The sequence below is a fragment of the Rhinolophus sinicus genome, chromosome 14, assembly GCF_057876585.1.
Source record: "Rhinolophus sinicus isolate RSI-liver-muscle chromosome 14, RSI-T2T, whole genome shotgun sequence".
Taxonomy (NCBI): domain Eukaryota; kingdom Metazoa; phylum Chordata; class Mammalia; order Chiroptera; family Rhinolophidae; genus Rhinolophus; species Rhinolophus sinicus.
Window position 1 is genome coordinate 60,531,445 of NC_142514.1, and position 20,343 is coordinate 60,551,787.

The 20,343-nt window shown below is 35.0% G+C and overlaps 1 protein-coding gene across 1 annotated transcript in view; it reads left to right on the forward strand.

Annotated features, from left to right (window-relative positions):
- Positions 1-20,343, forward strand: part of ADGRL2 (adhesion G protein-coupled receptor L2) — a 599,014-nt gene that overhangs the window by 122,489 nt on the left and 456,182 nt on the right. Inside the window, exon 3 of the mRNA XM_019754311.3 lies at positions 3,727-3,794. The gene's annotated coding sequence lies outside the window, so the exon portion shown is untranslated. The remainder of the gene's footprint in view (positions 1-3,726; positions 3,795-20,343) is intronic.

Consider the following 20,343-nt stretch of genomic DNA (forward strand, 5'->3'; position numbering starts at 1 on the left):
ATTTTAAATATTATAGTATAAGTATACTAACATAGTATGTTATTTAAAATAGGGCTATTAAACTTTAAATATTGTTAAAATTGTTTGTTGGGTCAATTATTGAACACATCTGTTTTCTGTCCTTGTTCTGATCTATAGTACTTTAAAGTACATACTTTGTCTACTTAAATTGGATTTCTGATTAATTCAGTCCCCTGCTCAAACATCTTCAGCCCTTCCCAATTGATGGTCTACTCTCTAAGTTTCCCTTCTGGAATAGCAGGCTTCAGTTAAGAGGGCAGACTTAACCTCTGTGAAAGCTCCATTCCACTCAGAATACTCAGAGCTGTTGTTTTAATTGGGGAAGTGACAATATTAGTTGTGATTTCAAAAGCTTCCTCAGGCTATATCCCGCAGGAAAGCAAAAGAGCTAATCCTTCCTTATCAATTACACAAGCTCCTAAAACACAAGACACAGTTAGTTAGTTAACCATTGTAGTCCAAGAATAAGGATATTAATCAAGGAAAAGAGACATGCATATTTAAATAACAAAAATATTAAGGCTGTGAAGTTTTCTCAAAACTCATCAAGACAAATTTTTCTCTTTTAGATCTGGAAGATAATATAAGATGATACTGGAATGTTCCTCTATTTCACTTAAATTCATTTCACTTTATCTTTTCTCTAAATGAGATGTCACTGGATATACTTTTTCTCTACACTGGCTTCTTTTTATTCTGAGTTTTTCTTTTTATATTGAATTAGGTTCTCTTTCCTCAGTATATACTCATTATTATTATACTTCTTTTGCATCTCAATGATTAAAATATTGCTTTCACATTGCTTGGAACTTATTTTTTCTTGAACATCATAGATTTCCCCCTGAATTATAGCTTAAAGAATAGTCTTTATCGAACAGGCACATGAAAAGATGCTCAACATCACTAATTATCAGGAAAATATAAATCAAAACCATAATGAAATATTACTTAACACCTGTCAGAATGGCAAAAAGACAAAACAACAGCAATGACAACAAAAAATCAGCAGGTGTTGGCAAGAATGTGGAGGAAAAGGAATCTTGTACACTCTCAGTGGAAATATAAACCAATACAGCCGCTATGGAAATCAATATAGACGTCCCTCAAAATATTAAAAATAGAGCTACTATATGACCCAGCAACTCCACTATTGGGTATTTACCTGAAGAAAATGAAAACATTAATTTAAAAAGACATAAGTACCCCTATGTTCATTGCAGTATTATTTACCATAACCAAGATATGGAAGCAACCTACATGCCCTTGATAGATGAATGGATAATATATATATATATATATATATATATATATATATATATATATATATGGATAAAATATATAAAGTGGCAAGATTTTATTTTTTATGACTGAGTAATATTCCATTTTATGGAATATTGCTCATTCATTAAAAAAGAATAAAATTTTGCCATTTGTGACAACATGGATTGACCAGGAGAGAATTATGCTAAGAGAAATAAGTCAGACAGAGAAAGACAAATACCATATGATTTCATTTATGTGTGGGATCTAAAAAAAACAAAACAAACAAATAAACAAAAAATAACAAGCAGAATCATAGAGAACAAACTGGTGTTTGCCAGAGGGACGGGAAGTCAGGGGATAAGTGAACTAGGTGAGGAATATTAGGGCTACAAACTTCCAGGTATAAATAAGTCACAGGGATGTAATAAAAAGCATAAAGAAAATAGTCACTAGTACAGTAATAATTTTGTATGGTGACAGAGGTAAAGGTTTGGAGCCTCACTCAGCAATCTGATTATAGCCTTTGTATTCATGAAGTACTTTTTTACTATCCTCCAGTTCATGTCAAACTTATAGTATGTTGAAAAACTGAAAATTACTGGTCTCCAAAAACTTAGTCTCTTGCTCTCTCACTAGTAATTTGCACACGTAAAGGCGTAGGATTGCAGCATTCTTCGTAACATACGTCAGTCAAGGATATTGAAGCAATATTTATAAGCCCCTTCAAATTCAACACACAGTAACTAATCTAAGCCTCCAAAATATATAAATGCTCCAGAATTGTCATGTTAAATTGATTGTTTAAAAATTAACTAAATAATACTTTTTGAATAGCAGTCATGTTTTTAGGTCAGCTCTCTCTTGAACTTCATGTCCCTTTTAGACTAGAGATAGGGCTTGATTTTCCCTCACAGGTATAAGACTCACTTGATGGAAAATCTGTCTGATCTACATACTGCTTAATTAGGAATGCCTTTTAAGTATTCAGAGCTTACATACAATTCTTTGACTTTTAGAGACTAAAATGAGCAGAAGACAGAACAGTAATTAGTTAACAAGCCTCAAGTTAGTTATGTAGCTTCATGGTCTCACTGCTTTGAGAAATTTTAACTATCTGCTACATCTCACTATTCCTTTCCTAAATTAGCATTTTATTGCTTGCGAAATGTTTTTGACTGGAATAGGAAAAGCAACACAGAAAGTTATTTCTTGATAGTCAAATAAATATTAACTGCGTGAATAGTAAATAATAAATCATACCATCAACATAAACAAGGTAAATTAAATACACTCATTTTATTAAAAGAGAAATGAATACTTATTTGCTACAAAGGTGGGGTGGTCTGGAGCCTTCCCACCACACATCTGATGCCTGGCTAAGTGTAGTGTGAGGGGCTGAGAAAAAACTTGGGAGGCCCATTATAACTGTAGTTGCAGAAGCTGAGAAGTAGATAATAGCAGCTGAGGAAAAAGATCCTATTATCAATATAAAAAAATAAAGTTCCTTCCTGTCTACCAGTGGGGAGCAGGCCCTCGCTTTGCTTTAGAAAAGCTATAATGTTTCTTTTGAAGCTTTCATAATCATTGGCAACTGATACTAAACTAAAGCAAGTAAATCTTTTCTTAATGCTTTTGGGAAAGAATAATTGACAACTGAAAAAGAGTGATTCTCAAAGATCATTAATGCAAACAAAATGTTTGTAATAATCTGTGTATATCTAATATACAGCCACTTCAGATATGAGGAAGGTGATTAAGAAGAAATAAAATCCTCGGAGCTGTTTTATTTTTTACATTTAAAATATTTCTGGAGTTCACATTAATATTAACTTTATATACGCATCATATTCTGGTGCATTCATGGAAGAGGAAACCGTGCACGCTCCCTTCCCCTGGGGGTAAAGACTTGCTTTCTGATTTGCCCTCACATCTGCGTTTACTAGAGGAACAGATGCTCAGCTTCTAGGGGTCAGAGTCTGGCCTTTTCCCTCCTATCACTAGAGCAGAAAAAAAGGGGGTTCCGAAGCGATGGTGGCAGCTTTCCAATGGCTGGCCTGTACTTTTACATTTAAAGTAAGCAGGTGGCATCAATGGGCTGTCAACTGACTAACAAGATAAGAGCGCAATTGATCTTTTTATTAACCTGTTTCCCCAGGTGGGTGGCAGCCTGCTCCTCCCTCCTGGGTTCAGTTACATTGTTCAGTTCCAGGAATTATTTTAGACCCTTTCACTTTTTTGTCAGAGCTGATAGTTAAAGCACAGAGACACAAACACTGATACCCTGTTCATCTATATTCTCCTCTCCAAACCTCTGAACTGGTAACTGTCTTTATCATTTGAATCTGACTCAAAACAGTAACACATATGTGAATGTATCTTCAATTCTATTGATTTTCTTTTCATGCTGAATTTAAACTGCGGGTTTGTCTGTCTTTCTTCTAGGTTGCAGACCACATACTCTAAACATCACAACTAGTTCTGAGGAATATGGAGCCTACATAGATTCTAAGGTAAGTGAATAATTTCAAAATAAGGCATAATGGATCCAGTTATAGAATAAATTCCAGCATGGTGTAAATGTGTTGTCCTTTATCTATTGGAGATTTTCTAAATTATGATATTGGATAATCTTTTAGTAGAGGGTAGACTCATGACCCTGAAAAGTGCTGAGAGAAAAACAAATTACGTCTGTGGGTTCTCTTTCTTCAGAATCGGGTTGTATATTCCTTAAGGCTGACTACCTACCCAGATTCCTTACAACAGTATTTTTGTGCTCTCCTGCCCCGAAGTGTGCCAGGATAGCACGAATCGCATAGTCGAGAGTGATTATATCTGTCATTTTTATAAATGAAACCCAAAATGATTAGGATGTATTTCTTTGTAGAAGTAGGAAGAGGTACATGCCATGGAGGCTACTTTTACCAGAGGTGCTTTCAAATGAGGAAGTATGGGATTAAAGGATTTATAGAGAATGGCCTCAGATTTCTATTTCTTTGAATCGTGGTCATCATTTGCTTTTCTGCTTGCTAACTAATTGTATATTCCTAGAAGCTATTGATTCTATATTAAGGTGGACTGGTCCAGGATCTTTCATATCACCAATAGCAAAATGATTACTAAATTAGGTTCAGAGCCAACCTAAATTCTAATTGTGGTTCTGTCATTTACTAGCTGTGACAGGGTGGACTTCAATTTTCTCATCTGTAAGTAGGAGAAATAACAGTGCCTGTTTCCAACAGCTGTTCCAATAGTAGAAACAAATGAGTAGGTGTAAAGCACTTAAAATACTGCCTGGCACCTAGTAAACACTAAATGTACTGACTAAAGTATTTCTATTCTACCTCCTCACTTTATTATTTCAGTTTTTCAATTCCTCTTTAGTCCGGAAACTGTGGTTGTGGGAATTACTAAGGGAACCAAACTCCCAATTCCCTTTTAGCAGCCTCCCTCCTGAAGGAGATATATTATACCTTTCATGTAAATGCCAGGAAGGAAAATAATTGGCATTCCATTGCCCTTTGAATGGGCCCTTGGCTAGCCCTAGGTGGTGTGATATGTAAAGTAACCTGAGAGTGAGGCGCCTTCCATCTCGAACCACAGTATAGTGGGCGAAGGAATTAGAAGGCTTGTTGCCATTTCAGAAACATGCAAATATCAATTGGCATTGAGTTTCAGGAAGCAGAATAAAAAGGAACCTACAAAACAAAAAGCCTTTCAAGGGAATGGAGGCACCCTGCTTCCAAATCACAAATGGATAATTACGATCACCATAAAAACTTAACAGCCTATATAGATGGCTAATGACTTCTCTCCAAAAGATTTGCCAATAGTCCATGTTTCCACTGGAATCTATCCTCTCTTCTCAGAAACATAACCATGGTGCTAGTTGGTCACAACAAGTCATTGGATTTCCCCTTCTTCCATTAGCAAATCATACTTCTCAAATCTACCATCCCCCTGTTTCCTTTCAGGACTGAAGGGTAACAGAACAAAGGAAAGAAAATAACACTAGTATAGGGTTTATAGAACCCTCGAACACCTGGGTTCAATGCAAAAGTGGTCACTGCTCTCTGACCTAGTTTTCTCATCTCCAAAATGTAATTTGTCATTATCCTATTTCCAAAGATAAATTTAAAAATAAAAATATGTGAAATTGATCTTTTAACACATGTAGGAATATGGCTTATTTTACTTGATTTAGATATCTGTTGCAAATGCTATAATTGATTATGGCTATATTTTAATTTTAATAACCCAAATGCAGAAAATGGGATTATAAAGTTTAAACAAGTTATCAACTGAGCCATTTAAAGATTACTAATTCGAGCAAGAAAACCTAGCCTGAAGTTAGAATATTTTTTAATTAATCATGCTATTATAATATTTAGTCAACAGTGATACTTACTGTTAAAAACACTTGAAGAGACAAAACTGGGCAAAGTAGAAACAATGATGTCTTCTAAACAATAGGTGTTAATAATAGGTTATTTATTAGAAGAGAAAATTTTAATAAAAATAAGAGACATTATTTCCTATCATGATTCTTACTCAAATTTCAGAGTGAATATTCTTTCATTTTTTTATTTTCAAAATATAATCCAGTAGGTCATAATTAATATTTAATGATAATCACACCGATATTATTGTCTTAATATAATCTTGACTATTGCACTACTATAATATTGAAAGCAAGGCAAGTGATAGCTATGGTAGAAGGAATAATGTTAGCTATTAAGACAATATTTTAGTATAATACTGCAGAAATTGTAAATTGTTTTATGTTAAAACATTTCAGCATAATTTTTCTGGGGTCTTTATGCTATAAATAAACTTTGATTGCTGTGGTAATGTAAGAAACATGAATGGATAATGTCTATTCCCTGTAAGCATTCCGGGATGTCATTGTTAACAATACATGACTGGGATAGGGTTTTGGGGTTCTGGTTCCAAACCTGCATCTGAACTTTCTGAGTGATCTTGAGCAGTTAGCATTCACCTGAAGAAATAAAGGAGCCTCAAAAATAAAGGCTGATTTTTAGAAAAAACTTTTAAGCAACAAAAATGTCTAGCAGATTCTAGCATGCACTAAATCTACATCTGCCATCTGCTGTCAATCTTTCCTGACATCTATCTGCCCATTCCTCTTGCCCTATTGAGCCCATCATTTCAAGAATAAAAGGGTTAGTTTAAAATGGATCCTCTTCGTAGTCACTGGAAACTTTAAAATTATAAAACAAACAAACAAACAAACAAACAAAAAACAGCTAAATTTAGGTTTTAGTCTCACCAACTAGATATTTGGAGACGTGAGAACTTTTTTTTTTTTTTTTACTCATTTTAGTAATTTTCTTGGGGGTCTATAATGTGTCCCAAATTCTGCCACAACAAAGCAGTGTAGAAAGAATGTAAAGTATGCTCCTGCTTTCTGCAGTTTATAGAGGTAAAAATCAACATGTAGAAAATAAATATTAACATTAAAAAAATGTGTATTTGTTCATCTCAGTATTATAAATTATGAATTCTGTAGGAGTTCTGATGCAAGAGGTGGGATTTAAGATATGACTTAATAATGAACAGAGCTTGGATATTCTCTAGGCTTAATAACCAGTAATGAGCTGTTTGACCAGTAAAAACAAAACAAAGGAATAGTTGAAAGGGGTTGTTATTTCACCATGAAAGCTAGGTAAATTCCAGCAAACAAGTCTTGCACTCTTCCATGCCCTATGAAAGTGCTAATAGACATCCCACCAAAATCCCAAACTCAACTGAAGTATGAGGCTGTTTCCTCAGATTGCAACAGTGAAGATTCCAGGATTGGTGGAAAGAACACATTCCCCTCAGAGAGAACTACGGTGACTGTAGTTAAGACCCAAAGGTTGGGCTTAGGAATAAAGCTCACTGAGTAACCCCCATGTATCTAAAATAGAAACCCAAAGTCTCAGAGGCTCATCAAGCACAAGCATTCTCTCTCTGAGGACTCAGTGTACTTAGCTCTCCCTGCTGGTCCATCAGCTGCTTTCTTTGCGTTTCTGACCAGCCCCAAATTGAACCCCTTGTGAAAGAGAAAGCTGGTGGTACCACTGACCTTGACAGAGAAGGATTTGAGAATGTAGATGAGTCCATTTCATACTTAGTTCTATGAATTAACCATTTGTCACTATATGAGGAAAAAATTCCCATATTAATAATCTAACATTTGATTCACTCAAAGAAAACCAAAATTAGATATTGTTCTTGAAACTCTAAGTTGCATTGTTGTTGTGAAAGTAAACTGTGAGTATGCTGATGGCAATGATAACAATAGCTACCATTTATTGAGAGTTTATTGTATGCTTGGTATTTTGTCATATGCTTTAACTTATGTATATCTCATTTAATCTTCACAAAATTTACATTAGGAAGAAGGTTTTGTCTCAGTTTAAAGATAAATAAATGAAGCTGAAATATTTAATTTGATCAAATTTAACAAGAAGCAAGTGACAGAGCCAGGATTTGAACCCATGTTTTTCTGAGGTCAAAGGCTATGTTCTTTCTATTATGTGCACTACCTTTCAGACAGTGCTGCCTCACTGTCTAATGATGCTTTTCTTATACAGTCAGGTATACCAGAAAGATGACTGAGTTGGCAGTTTTATTGCATGTATGTACATTAACATCAACCAATACTTATTATTTAGTCCCGTGAAGTCAATGAATGTTTTGCAAGCTGATGGGCTACAGATTCAGAAAAATCAATGGATATTTGACTAAGCAAGTGAATTATGAAAAGTGAAAGCAATATATGTGCTTTTTCTTGGAAGTAAATGGAACACTATAGTGTCAATAAAACAAACCCAATGCTAATGACTTAGAGCCCACCCAAAGTAGAAATCAATCTGATTCTAAGGTTGATTTTGCTCATTCCATAAACTTACTTCCCAATGGACTTTCTTAATTTTGACATTCAAAGTATAGAATCTTGTCATGGCTCTTTACTTTTAGATTCAAGGCCAGTGTACTTCCTAATCTCTTCTCATTTATTATTCACTTTCATATAAGGTTCACTTTACCTTGTTTTCACATTCTTTATGTTCTTACAGACTTCCGATAGACTGTTCTCACTGTCTGAAAGATGTTCCATTGATCTTACCTTTTCTTCTTTGTATCTATCAAATCTTCACTGTATTCAGCTTCCAGAATCTGTAGTTCTGATTTTGCCCAAAGCTTTCCCGATTAATTAAATATAAAACATTGTAATCCTTCTACGGAAATCATCTTTCTCTCTAGCCAAAGGCACTACCAGTTGTGAAATGTATTCTTTTTGTATATAGCAGTAATTTCAACGATTAGATTGTACTTTTATTGATTTTTTTTCCTGGTTAGAATAGAAATGCTATTGTAGAAAGTTTATAAATATCAAAACTAACAAGGAAGAAAATAAAAGCCATTGTTTACACTAACAGCTTAAAAAAAGTGTTAACTTTTTTTATGTTTCTTTCTAGGCTTTCTTTTTTTTTTTAAGCACACATGGTTGTGTTTTAACTTAAACTCTCCCTGCCTTAATATATTTTTATTTTGCTTTGTCTTTCCTGAAATGAAACCCTCTAAGGTTTATATTCACCCAGTTTTCTGGATTTTTAAGAACCAAGAAGCCATTAGGAGAGTTGATCATTAATAGACCTGGTGAAGCATTGACTCATAGAAGTATTCCCATTTCTGGGCTTGTTTACAAAGGTTTATCTTCTAAATGGCCTGTGTGCAACTCCTGGGTAATTCTTCTCTCTGCTTCCATCATGTGCTCATTTCTTGTAAATTAAAACCACTCTGTTTTATTTTATAGAAGCTAGAAAAAATATATTAATATTAGATTATATTAATATAAGACATGGCATTATACAATAATACATCTCTTTTCTTGATTTCTAAATTAAACTATAGATAAAAATATATACATTTGATGTTAATGCAATGTTGTAAATGCCCTCTGCAGGCTTTCGTCCCTGTTCGTGGGCCCATCGTAACTGTTTGAAAGATGAAATTTTCTTGTTCAGCTTACATCTTTCAGATATCTAGTCTTTTTATCCCCCCAGCTCATTTTATCAAGAACTCATCTGTCTTTTTCTGGTGAACATATGTAGTCTGAAAACTTAACTTTCTCCATATGACTTACTTGACCAATTTTGGGGTTCAAGTTTTTATCATTTTGCCTATTAGGAAGGACTTTACTCTTAGATAAATGCTCATTTCTTCCACCTATTAAAAATGTGTAATTATTCCACCCAGGTTGAGACATACATCCTTTTTCAGTTATGTTTACTCACACATGTTTAAAGATGCTAACCAACTTTTCACAAAGAAAGCATTAAAATGTAACCTCATAGGAGAAAGAACTTTATAGTCTTACTGAACACCTTTCTCACAATTCCCCTGATACAAAGTGTATCCTCAGCACCCAGAACAAAGCATGTCATCGTTAGCTGTTTGTAAATGAATAAATAATATTTGTCAAGGCATCAAAACCCATCCCCAAGTAAACAGGACGACTGACTTAAGAGGGCTAAAGATTTGCAGAGCTTGGAAGAGATGCGAAAACCTTTCCTTCCACAGAATTATATTTCTTTAAATGCTACCTTTGAAATGCTGGCCTAGCATTTCTCACACCTTCTTTTTCCCCCTCAAACACTACCTAAAAGAGCTATCAGACATTATCCAAGTTAAACCCTGAGTCTAGAACTATTGAAAAACTTAAGTATGTTCATGTATCTGTAGTGTAGATTTTACAAAGACAAAGGAGCTGAAGGACCAGCGCCATTGAGGATGAGCCTAAGAGCAGAACAGCTGTGAGTGTTGGGGTTTCTCAGGCAATGGGGGTTCAAGAGGACAATCACGAGGGTTCAGAGTAATCAAGACACTGCAATATTTCAAACTGCAGTCATTCTGCATCAGGGCAGATACTGCCAGCAAGAAGTCTGTTTTATTGAAGTCTAAACTAATTCTCCTTGTTTTATGCTACTGAATGGTTCATTTGCTTTGGGAGTCTCAGGGGGTAAAGAGGGTGGGGGGGGCAAATTAAGTCAAAACTGTAAAACTTGTTAAAACTACACAAGGTATGTCTAGTTCTCTTATTGTTATATGATACCTTGGGAGGAAAAAAAAAATCGGTGGGAATTCCACCCTGACTGACTCCATAACAACTCACAGCTGATTAAGTTAACCTTTGAAACGTGCAATGAAAACAGAGAAAACCCAACTTACTATGCAATAGCAAAAACTAGTCATTGTTTCATTTTCTGGAAATTGTGTTTACACCAGGATGAGAAGTAGATGAAAAAACTCCAAAAACAACAAAGACATTTCTCTGTAAATCTGTGAGTTTACTGATTAATTGAAGAGCCAGACTTTGAAGTTAAGAACTTGATGTGCAGTGATTATGAGCATGTCCCTCCATAAAGCCTGCCACTTAAAAAGAGTCCCAAGGAGGGACTCATATATATGCCTAGAAATAGAAGGAAATAGAAACATTTATGACTTTTGCACCACCCAACACACACAGAAACACACCCTCACCTAATCCCTGTCTATAAAACTTTATGTAGTTGTAAATTGGGAAATCTCAGGCATAAAACTCTATATCTATTAAATATACAATGGTTTAGTGGACTGGTGACTGACTGTGGCAGTCTTGCCTATGTTTGCTTTTTCTGGCAGTGAAAGATACGAAATGATAGGGAATCCATATCTCTAAAACCAAAGAATGGTTTCCCAGTCATTTGTGGCAACATTAGCAATGTTGTGATGTCCCTTAAGGACAAAACACTTAAATGTTCTCTTGTCACTTACGATTGTGTCAAGGAGAAAACCAAAATGAACTTGCAAAGTCATGCACCAACTCAATTTTGGAAGGAAAAAAAAAATCTTCCTTTGAAGGAAACGAAATCAATCCCCAGTTCAAATTAAATTTTGACTACTCTGTGAAGCTTCACTACACAGTTCCAATAACAATCAGTACTTATAGACTTAACATGCAGGCAAATAATGTTTCATTTAAAATAAATTGAATAAGGAACACTGACAGAGAAAGTTTTGATGCTATTTTGTCATTAAAGTTAAATCATGCCATTATTGGCTCAGTCATGAACATCTCAATCCTCACTCACCCCTTTTTTTTTCCCTTTTTTTCACATGCACTAAGAGCCCTTTGCCTGGTTGGCCTTGTGTCTTCATCTTATTAAAACCCTGTCATGTAAATGTATCATAAGTGTAGCCTGAAGACTTCTGTCTCATGCAAAATTTAGCTTAAATTCTACTGGCATGAAATACTTTGTTATGCACAAACCTTCTGTTTGGTTTGCTGACATTCTTCTTAGTCTGCTCTCATGGTGATTCATTATCTCGTGATATAGATTTCCAAGTATCATCTTTGTATTGATTTTTATATCTTTAATAACCACTCCACAGAAGATGGCTCCACTGGTGTCATTGATCGCATCAAAAATTCAAGGCTTACAGAAATACTAGAGGGCTAATTGGTAGCAGAACATTTCAGACTTAATCTTAATGCAGTCTTAATCTTCTGCATTAAACCTAGCTGAAGGTTTCCTCTTGGAGTAGTCCAAGGGAAATTTAGTGCTTCATTGAAAGACACCTGGGGAGAGCATGCAAGAATACTGCAATATATGGAGATGACCAACTTGAAAATGTCACTTAATAAACATTCAAAAATTAAGAGCAGTCCTTTCACTGGAATTCATTCCTTCATCCCTGGAATTCTCCAACTCGAGCTCTACCAAGCCAGGCGTACTTATATGTTTTAGAACCAAAACTGTGAGAGAAAAATACCCATATTTCTGAACTATGTGCCACCCTAGGATTCAGTAATTTCCCAGTCTAACAATAAAATAAACAATAAAAGGGATTCATCTGCAGAAACTAAGAGTGAGCATTCTGTTTGTGTAAATGACTTTAAGCAACAAGTTCAGGACTGTTGGCATAGGGCCAGCAAGTCTGGAGACCCAGCATATGACCAGGTATATCACACTCTAACTTCCTTCTGGCACGCCATTTGTAGTATATCCAGGTCTGCTTTAGGTCAACAGAAACCTAAGCAAAAGGAAGAAGCCAATACTTCCTGCAAAGCTTCAGAGTAACTTGATTATAAAGTTGGAACTTGGACTTACTGTATTCTTCCAAAAATTTTTTTGTGAACCTACTCTGCCAGTTACTCCATGAAAACACACATGAATATAGTCCGATTCCTGCCCTAGAAACCCTTACTTTCAGAAGCCTATGGGTGAAAGTTGGAAAGGAGACGGGGACATATTTGAGAACTAACTAGAAGGCAGGACGTACAAGGATGTTGACTTTGGAATTGACCTGTAAACACTATTAACAGAGCCAGAACTGCCATGCCAGAACTGCCTTGCACGTCTTCTACCTCCAAACTTTGGAATGTTAAAACAGGGCAAAATAGCCTTTGGATTGGGACTAAAGCAACCTTGTATCCCAGAACTGTTTGCAAAGATAACAAGAAAGCAGATATTATGACTACTTGACTGATGACTACCGGACTGAAAGCTAAAACCACTGTTTCAAACCAGTATCACTATGTTATGGTTTCTGCACCAGTAAAATGCCTCTCTTCTATGGATATAATTATTTCCCTTCCCCTCCCCCTTTTCATACATACCTGTTGCCTTTGTCTCCTAATTGGAACATTATTTGGGCTTCTGCCTGAATTAATGATTCCCAAATAGCTGTGCTCATTGATCTCAAGTAAACACTTTCTTGCCTCTCACTTTGAAATGCCTTTTTACTTTTAAGTTAACCGGCCAAACCTGAATTCTATTCCTCCTGCAACATTGTGCTGTGTGGCACTTGGTAGATTGCCGCCTTGCTGAAAAACGATGACATTTAAAAATTTCCTCCTCATGATAAAATGTTGCAGTGCGTGCAGCACTGATTACTGGGCATGTTATCCGTGCACCCCAAAGGCATGTTACCTATTAGAAGACAATAAAGGAGGAAACTGTGTGTATGTGTTTTTCCTCCCTGTAGAAGTTGAAGAAGTCTTTTAAGGGAAGGTGGAAAAGAAGCAATAAAAAAAAAAAAGGATATATTATGATTTTTTTTTTTTGACGGTTTAGAACAAAGAGCTAACCATATATTTCAGTTCAGCATTTTCAATGTAGCATGAAACACTAAAATAAACTTGGAATTTTTAAGACATTTGTAATTAAAGTGAAAAATTTAGAAAGATTAAAGATGAAGGGAGAAATCAAGGATGGAGGCCATAGTAAGATATTATAAAGGTCATGGTAAGTTCTTGATGTTTAGCATTTAAGTACTTGAATATTGGGATTGAAATAATTTTTAAGTCACTAGAAATTATAGTCACAAATTTCAAAGTTTCTCAGTTAAAAATGAAATATAATAACCTCATAACAACAAGATAATAAATATATAAGGGTCTATGTAATTAAAGTATCAATCCACTGTTAGAATTTATTGCTAAGATTATCTTCAAAGTATTACACTTAAAATATAAGTGTGGATTTCAAATAATTTACTTAGAATATGATATTTAAAGGAATGGCAAACACTTGTACAAATTATTTTTCTATTGAAGTAGTTATTCCTGTTGCATAGACATTTGCTGGACAGAGTTTAGTCATGTATCTAACCTATAAATACCCATTTGTTAGTAAAATTAAATTCATACTTTTATTGCATCCTTGTTCCTAAATAGACTAGAGCTTTCAACCTAGGAGAGCAAAACATTTTCCAGCAATTTTATTATAGATGTTTTTTATATCATCATTGTGTATCTACCTTGAGAGTTGCCATCTCACAAAATAGTTCCTGATTTTACAGTTTCTCAAAGAATTCATCACTCCACTTCCCTGCCTCCTCCTTTTGCCTTTTATTTTCTTCCTCCTGTGCTTTTTTCTTCCTTTTCCTTCTTTGCTATATTTTGGTCTTTTTCTAAGTTTCTACTGCTTTTCCTCCACTTCATTTACCTGCCTATTTCCCTTCTGCTTTCCTCTTTCCCCTATGTCATTACCTGAACTGAAACCCAATGCACAGAATTGTAAGTTTGATTCAAATATTCTTTATCCTTTGGATATTTTAATAACAATCCAAGGAGTCCACCAGTGCTAAATTCATTTTCCATCTGTTACAAGAAAGGATTATGACATGAAAGGGAACAAAAATTCTACCAAATGCAGTAAGGATAGTTTTCCAAGTGCTGAGAAAATTTCTTTTTTTCCTTTACCTTTGCCCTTTTTATTCTCCAGTATAACAGAAACTATTAAAGTCCCTAATATAGAAAAAGATACTTTTGCTCAATAGTAAGTTAATATGGAACATGAACATTAATTTTTCATTTTCTATTGTTAAAAACTTCAAAATACTACAGAAAGAAAATATAGTTCTCTACTCTTAATACACTAGGAAAACAGTTAGGCAGTCAATACTAACCAGATTATTGTTTCCAAAAAATTTGTCTTTCCTTCTTTTAATAGTATTATCTACTCTTTACCACTGACAGAGAATTAAGTTTTTACATGTTAATACAATAATACTATTAATAATATTTGATTATTGACAAATAAGCAAAGGAGTGGAATATACTAAAATGCCGCTAACAAAAATATATGTTTTTATTTTTTCCTTTTTATTAAATTTCTCTTTAGTTACTACAAAAACTACAAAAGTGAGAGTTAATAGAGATTTCCAGCCAAGTGAATTATATATATATATATATGGTATATAAAGTGGCCAAGAGATGAAATATAAACTTTTTTTACATTTTTAAAGCATTCGCTTTTCAGAGCTTTCTCCTTCTGATCACAGCTCAGTACCTGTTACACACTCCAAATGAAGACCCCACATCATTCCGCAGAGGGTGCCACTTCCACAGTCTTTATTGATCTTATCCTTGAGAGCAAATCACAAATGCCTTATGGAATTTATGTAACTTCAAATTGTAAATTGACTTTGCAATGGACAAAGCTGGCATCCTAACTTTCAATCAGATGATATAACTGCCATGTTTTAAACAACTAGAATGCTTTTATTTGTATTACCTTGAATTCTTACAAAGACCCCTGATATGAGAAATATTATCATCTTTATTTTATAGATGGGAAAGCTGAGAATCAGATAAAAAAAAGAGAAAGAAAGAAACAATGTTGCCCAAATGCACAAAACCAATAACTATTCCACTTAGACTTTCTGTTCTATTTGGCAAATAGCAATGCCCAGCAAAATAGTAGTGTGCAATGGTTAGCAAATGTTTTTGTTTCATTTGTTTTATTTATTACAATGAGAACATTTAACATGAGATCTAGCGTCTTAACAAACTTTTAAGTGTACAATGCAGTATGGTTAACTCTAGGCACAATATTGCACAGCAGATCTCTAGAATTTATTCATCTTGCATAACTGAAACTTAGGCAGCACAATTTGTATATTTAACATGCCTCCCTCCATGATCAGATATGCCTCTAGAGGTTTGAAAAGTCACCCCTTTTACTTTATAAATGATAAACACAATGACCAGAAAGAGGACTAGACATTTTTATCTCCTGGCTTCTACTCACTTGCCTCTGAATGCCACTTCGAACCTGGCCAAAGACAGATCAGGACACACATGCTAGAAGAAACATTGCCATACCCTAAGTCTTCCCTGCAAACCTGTTGGAATGTTTGCCACTTCAGAGCTTCTATCTTGCATGCCTCAGTCAGGTATATGTTTGATATCCAGTCAAAGGAACAGCAGTACTTATGCAGATATATGGCAGCATACCATCAGGATTTAGATGAGTGAGTACTTGCACCTGGAAATCAAATATCAGCACAGGAGCACCCCTCCTACTTGCCCAGGAACAGGGAGAGAGCTGCCAGATCAAACACAATCCAGATGTCTCCTCCACCTCCTCCTCTCTCTCATACAAACTTCTATTGTTTTCTTCATCCTTTAGCAATATTTCTAGGTTTTTAAAGGAGTACAGGAGCCCAGATAATAGACCTAAATATGTGTTTAAAGCAGAACAAGCACACCACCTTTTGAGAGGTTAAAGCTTGTTTTGAAAAATCAGTTCGTTTTAGTCTTTTAAAAGGTTTTGTTTTCATTACCTTTTTCAAAAACATCAGATTTTTATAGTAATCTTTGATCGAAGATTTAGAGCAGTGTCCTTCATAGCTTAATTTTCAGATTGGCTAAGGCAATTCTTGAGAAAGTGCCATCTCAGATGTCACAGAGTGTCAATAATATCCCAGGCACCTGCACCAATTCTGACTTTTACATAGTGTTACTGCCCTTTTATTGCATATTACACAGAAATCAAGTGTGTTGTTTGAGGTAGCTCACTAGTAAAGGATCTTGTTTTATGTTTTCAGAACACTTTTTCCCCCTTAGGCATGCCATGTGACCTCTTTGTGTTTTAATTATCTATTTATCTATCTTCTTTAGAGAAATACAAGACAAAGCATTGTAAGTATGTTAAGAACTTCTGGTCACTCTAAAGCAGTAATTGATCATTCAAAATCTCCCATATAAAGATAGCTTTATAAAACAGGCCAAAACAGGGCTGGGGGAAGGACCAGGAATGAAGGGATGAAGAAATAAAATGAAACTTAAAATTAGCCAGTAAACATGAATTCCTCAACATATAAATAAATAGCTGATAACCCAACAAAAACAAAAAGAAAAGAGGGAGGAAAGAAGCCGGGAGGGAGAAAGAAAGGAAGAAGAGAGAGGAAGAGAGAGAAAGAAAGGAAAGAAGAAAAGAAGAAGAGTTAGCTTTTTTAGTCCGTGATTGCCCTTCACAGTAAATGGACAAAAATGCCCACTTAGAAGCAAACTTAAGGTAATGAGAGATGGTAGGTTCTAATAATTAAATTTTTTTTCCAATGCAACCTATAAATATGGCATTTGACTTAAAGTTATCAGGTAGCGTAGTCTGTCTAATTCTTCCTCAATTATTCTGTTACTAGAATAGACCTCATTCATATTAGCACCTTGCTCCTGTATTATTAACTGTTTAAATATTTGACTTTAATGACTTTCTGGTTACTCAAAGATCTAAGAAAGCTGTCTATTTTCTGAAAAAACAAAACAAAACAAAAAAAACAGGTCATTGTGTTTATTCTGTAGAAAATCACTTATCAGTAGGAGGGGAAAGGAAATTAGCATAGAAAAATAAAACAAGTTGTATAAACTTTGAATGAATAAAAATTAAAAATAATCATTGTGTTCAAATGTGTATGTAACAGGGGAAGAGTTGGTGTCAGACAGACATGGATTGAATTCTAACCCCTTCCTTTATTAGCTGCACTCTTGGTCTTTCTGAAGTTCAATTTCCTCCTCTGTAAAATGGATATAATAATTTTTGTGAAGTTTAAATTCAGCAGGAGAATATAGACAAAACGTTGGGTACACGGTCAGCTCTTGTTAAATGTCCTTTCTCCTTACTAAATTTTGTTTTTCTTCAAAATATTTCTACTGTTTGTTTTAAATGATGATTCCCCAAACTGAGAACTTTTGTTGTAAAGCTGTTCTAACGACAGCCCTGGGAACCCAGACCTGCAGCTGTTGTCTGATTTCAAAATGAGGAAAGGTTCTCCTCTGGCTTCTTTCCCCATTTCGCTGAACTACAAAGGTGTTGGGCACAATTGAGTCTTATTTTTATTTGTTATGGATTATCTTTTTGTTAGACAGTTACCTAAATTAGTCAATAAAATATATAGACAGCAAATGAACCAGGAATGCAATAATTCCCGCCCCCTCGGGCCTGAACTATTTACTCCATGAGGTGCTGCTGAGGCTCCTTCAGGAGACCCATGTGTGTGAAAACAGTTTCAGTTCTTTCTGGGAAAGTATCCTTAGTGTCCTTATTTTTACCAGTAAGAATGAAAATAACACCACTGTTCTCATGAAAGAAAATTGTATTGAAGTCAACTTTAAACCTGTTTTTCAGATTTGTCCTGATAATATGGAAGGGGAAAAAAGTTGCTTATTTCTCTCTCTCTCTCTCTCTCTCTCTCTCTCTCTCTCTCTGTCTCTCTCTCTCTCTCAATGCAAGCAACCAAAATAAACCCTATTAATATTCCTATATCTGAAGGAAGACACACACACACACACACACACACACACACCAGAATATCTTGAAATTATTGATATTTAAAGTGTTGTATCTCAGATGGAAGCTCCCATCAAGAACAAATTTACAGTAGTTGCATTTTTTTTCCTTCTCTTTCTTTTCCACACACATGTAATGTAAACACAAAAGAATCCTGCTAGCTAGCTTTCTTTCTCTCTATTCAGGGCCTTCCTCTTGTTTCCTGGCCTCTCCTCATTACCCAGTCCCAATTTGTATACACACTCAATCCTCCCCCACCCCCAGGCCCATTTCTAGTGGTGTGAAAATAGAAAAGCATCTGAGTGTCTGGGCAACCCATCAGTTTGCTAAGGTTCATTTTAGCTAATCCAGACATCCCACACAGCAGGGGGAAAACTGCTGTATCTAGTGAAACAAGAGCATGAATAATTAAAACTCTGTTATTAATGAACTTCCAGTCGTTATGTAAATGAAACTGATTTCAAGTCTAATTTGTCAGCCTGAATTCTTTTTCTGTTCTCCCTTTGTCTAGGACAAGAACTCATCATAATGGACTTGATAATAAAACACTAGTAGACATGCTGTGTGCAGTACCCATCTGAGTTAGAGCTTTTAGCGTGGTTAATTGATACAGTTACTCCAGAACAAGTCTATAAGGCATTTTGTATGGCTCTAAGTTTTAAAAGCCGCTCTTTTTCCCTTTGACAAGGCTGCCTATTCTTCATACATACCTCATTATCATTTACCTTTACATGAGGGGTGGCATATAATTACTGCCTAGCAAATAGTTTCTTTTGCAATATCCATGATGTTCAAAGACAGCAGAGTTCAAAAAGGTCCCGGGGAAGGGAAGTCTGTAGTCTTCCAAGAATGACAAATAGCCACCAAGGAAAGAAAAGAAAAGAAAAAGGAATACTTGACAAAGCACAAGATCACTAAGTACCAGTCGCCCACTGTTCCACCATCAAGTGTCACTCATGCTATTGGTGGCATTGTCCGAGTGATACCCTGATGTCTGTGGTCACATATTTCAGCTACATTGTTTAGATTCACTGTATTGTTTTTGAAATCGTTCACTATTAAGGTGACAGCTTCAAATACTGCAATCTGATTTCCTAGACTGACAAATATTTTACACAACATAAAAGCATAATTCCTTCCACAGAAAGCTATTCAGCAGTGTTAACCACTGAGAATTTACTGAGCTTGGATCTTTGTATTTGAATTTTGACAATGCTGCTATATTATTTTTAAGGATATGTATAAATTAGATATTAGAAGTTAATTAACATTTGGATATTTGGCACATGATTTTATAAAATAACAGAAATTTACTCATATTTTGTATATGTTACATTAAAATAATTACTTTTGCTCCATGTTTAGAAGGAAGGGGAGGGGTAAATTCTTCTTTCAGAAAAATCCTAAATCTTTTGAAGTGGCAGATGCTAATACATGATTCTTCTTAATCTAGTAGATTTTTTTCATTAATGGAATCTTGGCTCACAGTAATATTAAGAACTAAAAGATGTTTCTAGGTCCTTCAAATATTAGTGCACCAGCTCTTAAAAAGTTTTAGATCCCTATATTAACATCTGCAGTTCCCTTGTATCATTGCAATCAGAGCGGTGTTACAGGCATTGTTTAGTTCTGCTATCTTTTGTTATTTCATAACATTGCTTTGTTAATAATACCAAGGAATAAATAGGATCCTAATCACAGGACATCACAGCATCTGTCTGACTGATATAATCAATCCCTCAGGCATGAGGTATTATAGACTCAACACACATTTTCAGTCACCTAAAATGTGCCCGACACTGGGCTAAGCAATGGAAATAAAAATTTGAAAGGGGGGAAAAAACATTTTAAAAAAGGGGGAGAAAGTCATTTAACCTGTATTTATAACTTGATGTGAAAAGGTACTACAGATGCTTCTGGACTTACTATGGGGTTA